Source organism: Myotis lucifugus, unplaced genomic scaffold (assembly GCF_000147115.1).
Source record: "Myotis lucifugus unplaced genomic scaffold, Myoluc2.0 scaffold_4, whole genome shotgun sequence".
NCBI classification, from domain to species: domain Eukaryota; kingdom Metazoa; phylum Chordata; class Mammalia; order Chiroptera; family Vespertilionidae; genus Myotis; species Myotis lucifugus.
Window position 1 is genome coordinate 3,633,836 of NW_005871052.1, and position 13,689 is coordinate 3,647,524.

Here is a 13,689-nt window from a genome sequence, read left to right on the forward strand (position 1 = left end):
ATAAGTCTCTCTCATCCCCCACTCACACCCAAGTATGTCAGTCTGTCCATGCCTCATGCTCAGGTCTATTTTGTTTTGTCAGTTCATTCTGTTCATTCGATTCTACAAATGAGTAATATCATGTGATATTTGTCTTTCTCAGATTGGCTTATTATACTTAGTTAGCGTAATAGTTTTGAGGTCGATCCATGCTGTCCCAAAGGAGAAGAGATCCCTTTTATTATACAGGTGCATAGTATTCCATTGTGTAAATGTACCACAGCTTTTTATTCACTCATCTACTGATGGGCACCTGGGCTGATTCCAAATCTTAGCTATTGTAAACAACACTGCTATGAACATAGGGGTGCATATATTCTTTCTAATTGGTGTTTTGGGGTTTTTAGGATATACTAGTATTCCCAGGAGTGCAGTTACTGGGTCAAATGGAAGTTCCATTTTTAATTTTTTGAGGAAACTCCATAATGTTTTCCATTGTGGCTGCACAAGTCTGCATTCCCACTAGCAGTGAACTAGTGTTCCCTTTTCTCCTCATGAACGCCAGCACTTGTTGTTTGTTCATTTTTTGATTACAGTCATTCTGACAGGTATGAGGTGACATCTTGTTGTGATTTTAATTTGCATTTCTCTGATGATACTGACTTTGAGCATTTTTTTCATATGTCTTTTGGCATTTGTCTATCCTCTTTGGAGAAATGTCTATTCAGATCCTCTGTCCATTTTTAAAATGGGTTGTTTTTCTTCCTTTTGTTGATGTATCATTGACAAATATGTTCTCCCATACACTGGGTTCCCTTTTCAATTTGATTATGTGTTTTTTGTTTTGTTTTTGTTTGTTTGTTTTTGCTGTGCAGAAGCTTTTTATTTTGATGTAGGCCCATTTGTTTATTTTTTTTCATTGTGTCTTTAGCCCAGTGGTTCTCAACCTTCCTAATGCCGTGACCCTTTAATACAGTTCCAAATGTTGTGGTAACCCCCAACCATAAAATTATTTTCATTGCTACTTCATAACTGTAATTTTGCTACTGTTATGAATCATAATGTAAATATCTGCTATGCAGGATGTATTTAGGCGACCCCTGTGAAAGGGTCATTCGACCCCCAAAGGGGTCTCGACCCACAGGTTGAGAACCGTTGCTTTAGCCCTACATGTATCTTTAAAAATTCTGCCTCATGAGATGCCTGATATTTTACTGCTTACTTTTTCTTCTAAGATATTTATAGTTTCATACCTTAAATTTTTTTAAATAATCTAAAGTTTTACATATGTCTCCTTTTTCCCAATTGAACCCCCTCCCCCTGCCATTCTGACCCTGGGCAAGCCCCCACCGCCCCAGTGTCTGAGTCCATTGGTTATGCTAATATGCATGCATACAAGTCCATTGGTTGCTCTCTAACCTCCCCCCCCCTTACCATTTGTCTCTGATCTATTCTTGTTCATCAAATTATGTTGATCATTATATCCCACATATGAGTGAGATCATGTGATATTTATCTTTGTCTGACTGACTTATTTCGCTTAGCATAATGCTCTCCGGGTCCATCCATGTTGTTGCAAATGGTAAAAGTTCCTTCTTTTTTATAGCAGCATAGTATTCCATTGTGTAGATATACCACAGTTTTCTAATCCACTCATACTGTTGGGCACTTAGGCTTTTTCTAAATCTTAGCTATTGTAAATTCTGCTGCTATGAACATAAGGGTGCATATATCTTTTCTGATTGGTGTTTCCAGTTTCTTGGGATATAGTCCTAGAAGGGGGATTACTGGGACAAATGGGTGTTGCATTTTTAACTTTTTGAGGAAACTCCATACTGTCTTCCACAGTGGCTGCACCAGTCTGCATTCCCACCAGCAGTTCAGGAAGGTTTCTTTTTCTCCACATCCTCCCCAGCACTTATCATTTGTTGATTTGTAGATGATAGCCATTCTGAAAGGTGTGAGATGGTATCTCATTGGTGCTTTGATTTGCATTCTCGGATGATTAGTGACTTTGAGCATGTTATCATATGTCTCTTAGCCTTCTGTATGTCCTTTTTCAAAAAGCGTCTATTTAGATTCTTTATCCATTTTTTGATTGGATCGTTTATTTATTTTTTTATGGTTGTATGAGTTTCTCTGTAAATTTTCGAGATTAAAAACTATCGGAAATATTGGCAAATATGTTCTCTCATGCAAGTGGGCTTTCTTGTTGTTTTGTTGATGATTACTTTTGCTGTGCAGAAGCTTTTTATTTTGATGTAGTCCCATTTGTTTATTTGCTCCTTAGTCTCCATTGCCCTAGGAGCTGTGTTGGTAAAGATATTGCTACGACATATGTCTGCTATTTTGCTGCCTATGGAGTCTTATAGGATTTTTATGGTTTTCTGTATTACATTCAAGTCCTTTAGCCATTTTGAGCTTGTTTTGTGTATGGTGTAAGTTGGTGATCTAGTTTCATTTTTTGCATGTATCTGTCCAAATTTCCCAGCACCATTTATTAAAGAGACTGTCTTGACTCCAATGTACGTTTCTGCCTCCTATGTCAAACAATAAATGAGCATAATGGTTTGGGTTGATTTCTGGGTTCTCTGTTCTGTTCCATTGGTCTATATATCTGTTCTTATGCCAGTACCAGGCAATTCTGAGAACCGTGGCTTGGTAATATAGCTTGATATCTGGTATTGTGATCCCTCCAACTTTGTTCTTCTTTCTCAGGATTACTATGGCTATTCGGGATCTTTTTTAATTCCAGATGAATTTTTGGAGAGTTTGTTCTAGATCGTTGAAATATGCCATTGGTATTTTAATGAGGATTGCGTTAAATTTGTAGATTGCTTTGGGTAGTATAGATATTTTAATGATGTTGATTCTACTAATCCATGAAAATGGTATGTTCTTCCATTTGCTTATGTCTTCCTCTATCTCTTTCTTCAATGTCCTGTAGTTTTCTGAATACAGGTCTTTTACAACCTTAGTTAAGTTTATTCCTATGTAACTTAGTTTTTTTGGTGCAATGGTAAATGGGATTTTTTTTTCCTTTTTCCTTTCTCTTTCTATGAGTTCATTATTGGTGTAGAAAAAGGCCATAGATTTCTGGGTGTTAATTTTGTATCCTGCTACATTGCCAAATTCATTCATTAGGTCTAGTAGTTTTTTGATGGAATCTTTGGGGTTACCTATGTATAGTTTCATGTCATCTGTGAATAAGGACAGTTTTACTTCTTCTTTTCCAATTTGGATGCCTTTTATTTCTTCTTCTTGCCTGATCACTATGGCTAGCACTTCCAGTACTATATAGAACAGGAGTGGTAAAAGTGGGCAACCCTGTCTTGTTCCTATTCTTAGGGGAAATGAGTTTAGTTTTTGCCCATTGAGTATGATGTTGGCTGTAGGTTTGTCATATAAGGCTTTTCTTATGTTGAGGTATGATAACTCTATTCACACTTTACTGAGAGTTTTTATCAAGAAAGGGTGCTGGATTTTGTCAAATGCTTTTTCTGCATCAAATGATATGATTATGTGCTTTTTGTCTCTCAGTTGGTTTATGTGATGTTTCACATTTATTGATTTGCGGATATTGTACAATCCTTGCATCCCCGGAAGAAATCCCACTTGGTCATGGTGTATGATCTTTCTAATGTAATGCTGAATCCGATTTGCTAGAATTTTGTTGAGGATTTCAGCATCTATGTTCATCAAGGATATTGGGTTGCAGTTCTCTTTTTTTGTGGTGTCTTTATCTGGTTTTGGGATTAGGGTAATGCTGGCTTCATAGAAAGAGCTTGGAAGTGTGCCTTCCTCTTGCATTTTTTGAAATAGTCTGAGGAGGATAGGTTTTAGTTCTTCTTTGAATGCTTGATAGAACTCCCCTGTAAAGCCGTCTGGACCAGGGCTTTTGTTTGCTGGAAGATTTTTGATTGCTGTTTCAGTTTCTTCGGTAGATATCAGCCTATTCAGGTTTTTTGATTCTTCACGATTCAGTTTTGGGAGCTTGCATTTTTCTAAGAATATGTCCATTTCCTCTAGGTTTTCCATTTTGTTGGAATAGAGTTGTTCATGGTATTTTTTTATAATTGAATGTATTTCTCTTGAATCAGTTGTTACTTCACCTCTTTCATTTCTGATTTTGTTTCTTTGGGTCTTGTCTCTTTGCTTCTCGGTGAGCCTGGCTAGAGGTTCATCCGTCTTGTTTATCCTTTCAAAGAACCAGCTCTTGGTTTTGTTTATCTTTTTTATTTTTATTTTTTTGTTGTTTTCTGTGTCATTTATCTCTGCCCTGATCTTTATTATTTCCTTCATTCTGCTTACACTGGGCTTTTATTGTTGCTATATTTCTAACTCTTTGAGTTGTAGGGTTAGATAATTTATTACCATTGTTTCTTGTTTTTTGAGGTAGGCCTGCAGAGCTATGAACTTCCCTTTCAAGTCTGCTTTCACTATGTCAAATAGATTTTGATTTGTTGTGTTTTCATGTCATTTGTTGCCATGATTCTTTTTATTTCTTCTTTGGTCTCTTCTGTAACACAATAATTGTTTGACAGCATGCTATTAAGGCTCCAGGTGTTTGCTTTTTTTATTGTTTTTATTGTAGTTGATTTCTAATTATATGCAATTGTGATCTGAGAAATGCTTGATATGATTTCTATCTTTTTGAATTTGAAAAGACTTTGCCTGTGTCCCAATATGTGGTCTATCCTTGAAAATGACCCAGGTGCACTTGAGAAGAATGTATATTCTGTGGCTTTGGGCTGAAATGTCCTGATGATGTCAACTAATTCCATCTGATCTAGTGAGTCATTTAGGATTGAAATTTCTTTGCTTATTTTTTGTTTAGAGGATTTTTCCAGTGGTGATAGTGGGAATTAAAGTCCCCTACTATGACTGGATTGCTGTCAATCTCTTCCTTGATATCCTCCAGAAGATTTTTTATGTATTTGGGTGCTCGTGTATTGGGTGCATATATGTTTACCAGAGTTATACCTTCTTGTTGAATTGCTCCTTTTAGTATTATGAACTGGCTTTCCTTATCTCTTCTTATGGCCTTCATTTTGAGGTCTAATTTGTCAGATATATGTATTGCTACCCCAGCTTTTTTTTCCATTTCCTTTTGCCTGAAAAACATTTTTCCATCCCTTCACCATCTGTCTGTGTGAGTCCTTTGTTCTGAGGTGGGTTTCCTGTAGACAGCAGATATATGGGTCATGTTTTCTTATCCACTCAGCTACCCTATGTCTTTTGATTGGGACATTTAATCCATTTACATTTAAAGTTAATTATTGATAGGTACTTGTTTGTAGCTATTTTTATTCTTTATGCCTATATTCTTTCTTCCCTTTCTATTTCTTCTTTTTTACAGCAGACCGTTTATCTTTTCTTGCATTTCTGGTTTGGTGGTAATAAACTCCCTTAGTCCTTTTTTGTCTGTGAAGCTCCTGATTTCACCCTCAATTTTGACTGATGGCATTGTTGGGTTCAGTATTCTGGGATTCAGACCCTTCCTTTGCATGACTTTGTATATTTCATTCCATTCTCTTCTGGCCTGTTGAGAAATCAGACAATAGTCTGATGGGAGATCCCTTGTAGTAACTTTCTGTCTCTCTCTGGCAGCCTTTAAGATTCTTACTTCCTTGTTGGTGTTTGCCAGTTTAATTATAATGTGTCCTGGTGTCAGTCTTTTGGGGTTCATATTGTTTGGGACTCATTGAGTTTCTTGGACTTGTGTGAGTTTTTTCTTCCCTATATCAGGGAAGTTTTCTGTCATTATTTCTTCAAACAGGTTTTCTATCCCTTGCTCAGTTTTGTCTCCTTCTGGCACCCCTATTATGCTGATGTTGTTTCATTTCATGTTGTCCCAATTTTCCCTTGGACTCTCCTCCTGTTTTTTAAGTTTTCTTCTAGATGCTTCTCTGCTTAGGTATTTTTTTCCTTCCTTGTCTTCTAACTCACTGATGCGGTCCTCCACTTCTTCTTGTCTACTCTTGATGCTTTCTATTGAGCTCTTTATTGCTGCGATGTCATTTTCCATTTCTTCTTGGTCCTTCTTCATTTCTCCTTGGTTCTTACACATATTTTTGAATTTGTCTTCCATCCTTTACAGTGACCTTATGACCATTGTCATAAATTCTTTCTCTGTCATATTGTTTTCCTCCATTTCGTTTACTTCCTTTTCTGGTGAATACTTTTTTTTTTCATATGTGGGCTGTTTCTTTAATTCCCCATGATCACTGCTCTCACAGTGTCTGGTTATGTAGCTCTCTCTCTCCTGCATTGACTTAATGGCACAAAATAAAACACAACAAGACACAATGCACAGGGAACCAACCGCAAATGTATTCATGATATTAATAACCCCAAATCAAGCAGACCATCAGAGAAAAGAGAATTAGGGAATACAAAAGAGTACAAAAATTATATTGAGAAACTGAAAAAAATGTAATAGACAAAAGAAAGAGAAGAAAAAGGAAGGGTGAAAAGTATATGTATATGGGGAGAAAACTCGAAGAAAATAAAAACGAATGCAAACAACAAACACCCAGAGATGAATGCAAACTACAAACAAAAACTAATCCAAAATATGTAAACTAAATATACCCAAACAACAAATACCCAGATGAATCTCAGGAGGCAGAGCATATTTCCAGAAGGTAAGGTCAAAGAATTGAATGAATGGAGAAATAGGCACAATTCAGTATAGAGGAGGTAGAAAGAGAATGACTGCCTAAGAAGAAAAGTAAAAAACAAAATACAAAATAAGAATATATATATATATATATATATATATATAAACATTTCCCCCTTCTACCTATGTATTCATTTACTATTGGAAAAGGAGAATAAAGAGGAGATAAGCCTGATTTGGTGATTGCAATTAGTTAAGCTATTAGGAGAAGAAGAGAACAAGTGAAGAGAGGAAAAACAAAAGCTAAAAAAAGAAACAAAACAAAAGAAACAAAAACAAACAATAAACCAAACTAATCAACAATCAAACAAAATACAACAAGACAGAAAGAAAGAAAAAGGCAAAAAAAGGAACAAAAAAAATTTGGATAGTGAAGAAAGAGAAGAGAGAATGTGTATGTACTTGGAGCAGGGGAGTGGAAATTAGATATATGAGTAAGATTAATTTTTAACAGGGAGTAAAAAGAAAGGATAGAGAAAAATTAAAGCAGTGATAGGTTAAGAGAAACAGGACAAAAAAGAGGGAAAGTGATGAAGAGAGTGTTGGCATAAAGGAAAAATTGAGATAGAGTAAAATAATGCTAAAAGAAAAAGAAAATAGAATGTAGAACACTAATCTCTCCCTAAAAATAAAATAAAGAAAAAATAAAAAAATTAAAAAGGTAAAATAATAGTAGTAATAATAATAATTAAAAATAAAAATATAATAATAAAATAGGTAAAACCAAGTGAGAAAAAAAATAGTTTCTTTAAGTAAAAGATAAAAAATAAAAATGTTAAGTAGTGAAGGTTGTTTACTTCCTCTACTGTTCTGCTTTGCAGGTCTGTTTCCTGTCAGGTAATCAGCACAGTATTAAAGTTCCCTGCGATCCACCGCTCCTCTGTGTCATAACCCTGTTTTCAAGCAGGCGGGATCACTTTGTTTCTCAACCTACCTTTAGTTGTATTTACACAAGAGTCAATTTATGATACAACCCCTGGGTGACAATATTTCTGTATTAATATCCGGGGCTAAAAGGCCCCTCTACCCAGTGTTTAGATTGCTTTCCCTGCCGCACTTAATACTGGTTGGAGGGACAGACTGCCCCAGATAATGTTTTCTGTTCATCTCTCCCCACTCTGATCCCCAGGTTCCACAAAAACAACTTTCCCATGCAGTCTCGGTGAGTGTTTTTAATTGGAAGATCTTATGTACTGGACTTAGCAATCAAAAGCAAGAATTTCAAAAGCAAAAAGAAGCCAGAGGACGCACGCAGACTCAAGTCTTTTTCCTCTTGCACTGTGCTGCTGGTATACTGATAGAACTTCAGGCTGCCTTGCTGGGCCCAGCCTTGCTGTGGGTTAATTTCTAGAGTCCCCTTCTGACATCAGCCCTGTGAACCCCCTTCCACATTGGAGGACTACACTGACCCCAATGGCCACAGATTTTGTAGGGCACAGTCTTCCTCTGAGACTCTAGTTCCTACTGAGTGCCTTTCATGTGTTGTTCCCTCCAGCCTGAATCTGAGATCTCACCTTTCTTTAGGGCCCAGTGGTTCTCAACCTTGGCTGCACATTAGAATCACCTGGAAATCTTCTTAAAATCCTGATTTCTGGGCCTCATCCTCCGGAAATTCTGTTTCTTTGTTACTAATGTTGTGGCACCATCCCCATAACAAAGAAACAGAATTTCCAGAAGATGAGGCCCAGAAATCAGGATTTTAAAATGATTCCAGGTGATTCTAATGTGCAGCCAAGGTTGGGAACCACTGCTTTAGGCAATATCTGACCTTTCCATCCATGGATTGCCTCACCAGCTGTGTTTAATTCACCAATTCCAGGTGGATGTTATTCGATTCAGCTGTTCCTTCTGTCTGCTCTGTGAGAAGGCGCAGGGCTTGTCTGCATATTTGCACTGCTTTGTCTCCCCCTGGACAGATTTTTTAGGCACTCACATTCAGGGTGCTTGGAGTCCCGGTGTTCCTGGGTTCGCAGTTGAGGCAGCTGTTCCCTGGGCGTTGTGGCTGTAGGGTCCTGGGAGGTATCTGAGGTCTCCCTGGTTGAAGGTAAGGCTGGGCTTTAGATCACAGCCACTCTCCCCTTCAAGATGGCATGATCTCTGCGGCAGAGCCGGCCGCCCAGAGAGCGATTTCAGCTGCAGTGGAGCTACCTGGCCAGGAGAGCCCAGTCTGCCAGTCCCCAACAGTCCCTTAGAATATATCTGTCCCTCACTCACAAATACAGACACTCCCCGCACGTCCACACACTCTCCTTTCATTCTCTCACTCACACACTATCTTGCAGCCTGCCGTCCTGTTAGCAGCCATCTTGGATCTCGAGGTTGTTTTTTTTGTTTTGTTTTTCTTCTTTTATTACTGCTTCAATTTCATTAGTTGTTATAGGCCTATTCAGGTTTTCTGATTATTTCTGATTGAGTTTTACAGATTGTATTTTTTTCCAGGAATTTTCCTATTTCACCCACATTGTCCATTTTATTCTTTGGTGTCAGTTGTTACTTTGCCTCTTGCATTTCTGATTTTATTTATTTGAGTCCTCTCTCTTTGTTTCTTTATGAGTCTGGCTAAAGCAGTGGCTCTCAACCTTCTGGCCCTTTAAATACAGTTCCTCATATTGCGACCCAACCATAAAATTATTTTTGTTGCTACTTCATAACTGTAATGTTGCTACTGTTATGAATTGTAATGTAAATATCTGATATGCAGGATGGTCTTAGGCGACCCCTGTGAAAGGGTCGTTCGACCGCCAAAGGGGTCGCGACCCACAGGTTGAGAACCGCTGGGCTAAAGCTTCCTAAAATTGTTCATCTTTTCAAAGATCAAGCTCTTCATATCATTGGCATTTTATACTGTTTTTTAGTCTCTGTGTCATTTATTTCCACTCTGATCCTTATTTCCTGTCTTCTACATACTCTTGGCTTTTCTTATTGTTCTCTAACAATTTTTTTTATTTGAATGGTTAAATCATTTATTTAAGCTTTTTCTGGATTCTTGATAAAAGAATAGCAATTTAGGCCTGTAATGGTATGAATTTCCTTCTCAGGACTGGTTTCATTGTGTCCCATAGATTTTGGCTTGGTTTGTGAATGAAAAAAGGCACACAAGTTCCGGAAGCACAGGGAGTCCCAAGCAAGAAGAACCCAAAGTGGCCCACACCTAGACACATCATAATTAAAATGCCAAAAATTAAGCACAAAGAGAAAATCTTAAAATCAGCAACAGAAAAGCAATTTGTTACCTATTAGGGAGCTCCCATAAGCTGTCAGCTAACTTCTCAACAGAAACTCTAAAGGCCAGAAGGGAATTGCATGAGGTATTCAAGGTAATGGAAAGCAAGGATCTGAAACTAAGATTACATGGTCCAGCAAGGTGATCTCTCAAAATAAATGGTGAAATAAAGAGCTTATGAGACAAAAAAAAAATGCTGAAGGAGATTATTACTACCAAACCAGCATTTCAAGAAATATTAAAGGGACTACTGTAATAACAATAAGAAATATATATAGGAAAACATAGGCATAAAAATAAAATTTGTGCCCTAGCCATTTTGGCTCAGTGGATAGAGTGTCAGCCTATAGACTGAAGGGTCCTGGGTTTGATTCCAGTCAAGGGCACATGCCCAGGTTATGGGCTCAATCCCTAGTAGAGGGCTTGCAAGAAGCAGCCAATCAATGATTCCCTCGCATCATTGATATTTCTAACTCTCTCTCTCTCCCTTCCTCTCTCTTAAATCAATAAAATATATATTTAAAAAAATAAAAGAAGCCCTAACCGGTTTGGCTCAGTGGATAGAGCGTCAGCCTGTGGACTCAAGGGTCCTAGGTTCGATTCCGGTCAAGGGCATGTACCTTGGTTGAGGGCACATACCCAGTGGGGAGTGTGCAGGAGGCAGTTAATCAATGTTTCTCTCTCATTGATGTTCCTAAGTCTCTATCCCTCTCCCTTCCTCTCTGTAAAAATCAATAAAAAATATTTAAAAAATAAAAAATAAAATAAAGGAAATTCTATTAATGTAAAAAGTTCAAACCTGTAAAGAATTTTTAAAAAAGAATAAAATTTGCAATAAATAAATACTTATCAATAATAATTATAAATGTAAATGGACTAAATGCTTCAATCAAAAGATATAGGATTGCTAGTGGCAGCTCTAGCTCAGTGGGGCAAGAAGCTCATGGTGAAGTTTTGTAGGATGGTGGTAAAGCCCACATATTTGGGGGACATGTTGATATCTTTGGGCAACTCTGGGGACTTGAAATAGAAGTTCTGCATGATGGTGGCTTGGTTCCTTTTGAGACCAGGAAAAATTTATAAATAAATCTGTCCTCAAATAATCCACTGGGAGGAATTGACAGGAGGAATCAAGGGATCCAAGTGTCACAGTTTGCCTGCACCACCATGGAAACAAGGTGGCGGCATAAGTAAACACCAGTACTAACTTGCCTCCCTCAACCCCCTCAAAATTATAACTAAATTCCAAAACAACCCTCATTAAGAATCATCTGAAATCTGACTAAATGGAAGTTCTAAAACTAGAGAAGTAAAGAAAAAGGCACATTGAGAATGGTAGAAGGGGCAGAGGTGCAGAACTGGCTAGACCAGTGGTTAGCAAACCGAGGCTCGCAAGCCACATGTGGCTCTTTGGCCCCTTGAGTGTGGCTCTTCCACAAAATACCACGTGTGGGCGCGCACGTATAGGGAACGTTGTGGAGTGAAAGAAGATGCAGTGTCGAGGATTGAGAAAGGTATGTTGAGATGGTTTGGACATATAGAGAGGATGAACAAAAGGAGATAGACGAAACAAGTATACAAGACGAGTGTGGATGGGAGAGTTGGAAGGGGTCGACCTCAGCGAACGTACCTCAATCATATTGAGGACATTTTTAGCAAAGGCCAGCTTAGGAGTACCCTAATTAAGTTAATAACAATGTACCTAACTATATAGTTTAAGTTTAAAAAATTTGGCTCTCAAAATAAATTTCAATCATTGTACTGTTGATATTTGGCTCTGTTGACTAATGAGTTTGCTGACCACTGGGCTAGACCAACACACATGTGATAGTTTTTCTTTTAATTGGGACAGATATCTTAGCTGCAGAGACCCCGACCTCTGAGTAGTAAGGGGTCCCAGACCCACACCAGACCCCTAGCCCAGGGTTCCAGACCTGGAAAGAGAAGTCCTAATAACTTCAGGCTGTAAAAACCAGCAGGAATTGTGGCTGAGTGACATGGAAGCTGCTAGAGACCCAGTTATTCCTCTTAAAGGCTCTTTACACAAACTGACTCAGACTTGATCCCTCTGAGCTCCAGAACCAGGTGGCTTTGGGGGACCCAGGGACATATGGGGAGGGGAGGGCTAGATTGTCTGTCATCAGGGCAGGAACTCAGGAGCACATTCTCCCAGACAGGGGGTGCTTATGGGGGGTCATTGTTCCTGTGCTGAGACCTCTCTTGTCACAGGGCTGACTGGAAGACATATCTGAGTCTCCATTAAGCTGGCTCACATGGTTTGTTCCACCCTGCTGATACCGTGAGACCTCACCCCATCCAATTAGCAGGCCCACCCAATCTGTTTGCAGCAGCTTTTCCATATGAATGGTCTGTCCTGGCTCAGGCTGCAGACTTTGCTAAAATCTCTCAAGCAAGAAGTAGCTGGTTTCAGTGTGCTCCAAACCTATCAGTAAAAGGCCCAAGACTCAGCACTATTATCATTCCTGCCTTACTTCACAGCTGAGCCTCACCTTGGAACTTCCAAGCCCAATACAAGTAACAGCCATCTGCAGACCTCTCTATAGCTCCTGCCAGGTGGCTCCAGGCAGTGTCACTTGTGGATGTGTAGAGTTCTAATCTGGTATGGTATGAAGCGACACACTCATGGGGCAGATTCAATGAGCACCAAAGCCCCACTAATGCAAATCCTGCTCCACAGGGTGTCTCCAGCATAGCTGCTCTTCCACTGTAGTCACAATCTGGTCATCACAGCCAACTGGCTTGGAGGTCAATTCCTCCCACTGAGGCCAATAGCAATCAAGGTTCAACTACAAGACTGTGCACACAGTCCACACAGGAGCATACCTCAAGTGGCCAGCTAAGATGACAGGAGAGGCTGAGCCACTGGACCCTACAGGACACCTACTACACAGGCCACTATTCCAACTCCAGGAGAAATAGCATCTCTACCTAATACATAGAAACAAACACTGGACACAGAGTTCAAAACCATGGATATAATTTTAGTAAAGGATTTTAATAAGAGTTTCAAAGGACTTAGTGAGTCTTTCAAGGATCTTAGTGAGAATTTCAAAAACATGAAAAGGGCCAGTCAGAAATTAAGCATACACTAACTGAAATAAAGAAATATTTACAAGGATTCAACAGTAGAGGACTCAGAAAATCAAATCAATGATTTGGAACATGTGGAAGCAAAAAACACCCAATTATAAGAGAAAAAAGAAAAACGAATCTCAAAATATGACAATGGGCCCTAGCTGGTTTGGCTCAGTGAATAGAGCATCGGCCTGTGGACTGAAGGGTCCCAGGTTTGATTCTGGTCAAGGGCACATGCCCGGGTTGCAGGCTTGATTCCCAGTGGGGGACGTGCAGGAGACAGCTTATCAATGATTCTCCCTTATCATTGATGTTTCTATCTCTCTCTCCCTCTCCCTTTCTCTCTAAAATCAATGAAATATATTTTTTAAAAATAGAATAAATAAAATAAAACTATGATAATAGTGTAAGGAGATTCTGGAACAACTTCAAGCATACCAATATTCGTGTTGAGGTGGTGCTAAAAGGAGAAGAAAGAGAACAAGATATTGAAAACCTATTTGAAGAAATAATGACAGAAAACTTCCCCAACCCAGTGAAAGAAATAGACTTACAAGTCCAGGAAGCACAGAGAGTCCCAAATAAGAGGAACTCAAAGAGCCCCACATCATGACACATCAGAAAACTCAGAGGGAAGGTAGGGGATGGTGGGGGTAAGTGGGAGAGATCAACCAAAGGACTTGTATGCATGCATACAAGCCTAACCAAT